Raw genomic sequence first — 2,814 nt, 5'->3', positions numbered from 1 at the left:
ATTCAGCTTCTTATTATTCTATGACACATCCTTCTCATGATTTGATGTCACTGTTTACCATCAGAGCCACGCTACCCTCTCTGCCACTCCTATCCATCCGATAAATGTGTAACCTTGGACATTCAGCTCCCAACTACAATCATCCTTCATCCCTGATCCAGTGATGCCCGCAACTTCATATCGGACCATCTGTAATTGCAACAAGATCATCCACTTTATTTTTATATTCCATGCACTATAATACTTTGTGTACAGCATTGGCTACCTTTTTTTTGGTTCCATTTCTCTAATGCACTGAAACTCCCCTGCTGGCTGCAGTTCTGTCCTATAATCTGCCTGCACGCATCCCCCTCCACAGTCTGACTCCTCGATTTCTTTGCTTTTCTACCATCCGTCCCATCCTGAATCCCTTCACTCCGATTCCCACCCCCCTGCCAAATTAGGTTAAATCTCCCCAACAGCTCTACCAAACTTGCCCGCCGGAATATTGGTCCTCGTCGGCTTCAGGGGCAACCAGTCACTTTTGTACAGATCATACCTGCCTCAGAAGAGATCCCAATGGTCCAAAAACCTGAAGGTATTCCCTCAGCTTCAGCTTCTCAGACGCACATTCATCTGCCAACTTATCCTGATTCTACCCTCACTGGCGCGTGGCACAGGGAGCAATCCAGAAATTCCTACCTTGAGGTCCTGCTTCTCAGCTTTCTGCCTAGAACAGTAAATTCTCTCTTAAGGACCTCTTTGCTTTTCTATGCGATGTACCAATATGTACCATGACATCTGCCTGCTCTTCTTTCCCCGCCGAAGTGCTCTGGACGCGATTCAAGACGTCCCTGACCCAGGCACTTGGGAGGCAACATGCCATCCGTTTGTTCCGTTCACCTGCACAGAATCTCCCGTCTGTTCCTCGGACTATTGAGTACCCCAATCACTACCGCTCACCTCTTCTCCCTCCCTCCCTTTTGCAGCACAGACGTATGTTCAGTGCCAGTAACTTGGACTCGTGACATTTCTTTTCCTGACAACCATCCAGCCTGACAAGCCTCCTACAACTTACGGGTGACTACTTCCCTGTAACTCTGATCGATGATCTCCTTACTCTCCCGTACAATCCGTACTAACTGCTGCACGATATAACAGTTGTTGCTTTTATAGCGGCTGAAGTATCCGAAGGTTCCGGAATACATTTGTGGCAAACTTCTTAACAAACTAAATTCTTCCTTGATCCTACTTGCAAATGATGCCACCCTTCAAATTAATCGATAAAGGATTTACACACCAGTCAATGTGAAATACAGTAACGGCATCTGCACTAGCAATCGCATGTAACGCACAGGCCAGGCTCGCTGGGCACAGTTTGCAGTTTTGTGCCCATATTTACCACACGACGTAAACTTGGTAGCTAAGTGCCTTCAGCACGCTCCAACTGTTTAAAATGGTTAACGTTTCTTCAAATATTAAAAGGAAAGCTAAGCGCAGATAAATGCAAAATTGTAAAATTCAGGCAGTTATCACGAGCGGTGAAGCAGAAAGTTAATGACGTCCTCAGCAGTACTGTTAGAGACATTGGTCTTTCGTTCCTGGCACACGAGACACTACCTTATTTCATATGAAATTTTGAAGTGGATTGTGTTAAGCTTTGCAGTTTTGAACATTTTTATCTTTAACTTTTAGAGGCGAGTTAATCATTTTTTGTTGCTTAATTTAAATGTATATTCTGATTATTTAAAGGTCCAGTTTGTGAGGTCGTCTAAGTGTCTGAAATAATCGTGGTCATTCGAAGACTGAAATTTTAAACCGTTTTCCGGCATCGCTTTTTTGGATTGGATGGACATTCAACATTGGCAAACGGTCTCTGCGACCCCAGTGAAGGCAAACTGCTCCGGCAGCTGAGGTATTTTGATTTAGTTCCCAGGCTTTCTGGGAGCATAATGGGAGCTAAAGGGCGTTTAACCTCTTCCATCCGATATGTAAAACTAATTGATTGGGGATTAATGAGAGATTACCTATTCTGTATAGAATTTAAGTGCAGTGATGATTACTGTGTTAAAGTTACAATGTATCTATCCACGCAAAGCAGGCACCCAACTGAAATTATAGCATACTTCTATCATTTAATTCTCATTTGTTACGACACCAAATCAAGAATAGTCCCTTGCTCCTTCTTAAGTGAACATTTCCACTCTGGGGCAACTGAAAATACCGGAACTAATATATCGGGCAATTCTCTCTTTTCTGAATCAAGATGTATTGAAATTACTTTTAAAATTATCTATTTATTCAATATTCATAGGCTTTGGTGGATTGAGTTATAGATTCGAATTGGTATAAATGTGAAATAGTGCTGCAAAATATCGTATCTGGACGATACGATTTTAACTGAAAACTTCAGCATGTTTCATTATTATCCTTGCAGAGGATTTTCCCCGCTCCGTCTACTGTATAGAATTCCGTCATGTTAATTGTCATTATTTGGTCTCCCTGTCATCCCAGTGAATTTCTGGATCACCCCGGAAACCAATAACATCTTTCCTGAGCTCCATTACCCCAAATTGACTGCAATCTTGTATATGAAGCATCAGTGTCTGTTTGTCCAGAAATTTACTTCCTCGTAATTTGGGGCTTTAACTTCCCTCAGCTAAAGGACATGCCACTATTTAAAAAGAAAGGGCTTTAAGGGAGGTGATCCCAGAATCACTCATCGTGCCACGCGCCGCCAAGGCGCGAATTAGGGATATAGTGCAATTAAATGCGTGTCCAAGGAGCTGATGAAGGAGGGGAGGGTTTTATGTACACGGATTATTTCTCCTTTCT

Source organism: Hypanus sabinus, chromosome 10 (assembly GCF_030144855.1).
Source record: "Hypanus sabinus isolate sHypSab1 chromosome 10, sHypSab1.hap1, whole genome shotgun sequence".
Taxonomy (NCBI): Eukaryota; Metazoa; Chordata; class Chondrichthyes; order Myliobatiformes; family Dasyatidae; genus Hypanus; species Hypanus sabinus.
The sequence above is the reverse complement of the archived record's forward strand: the minus strand, read 5'-3'. Positions refer to the sequence as shown.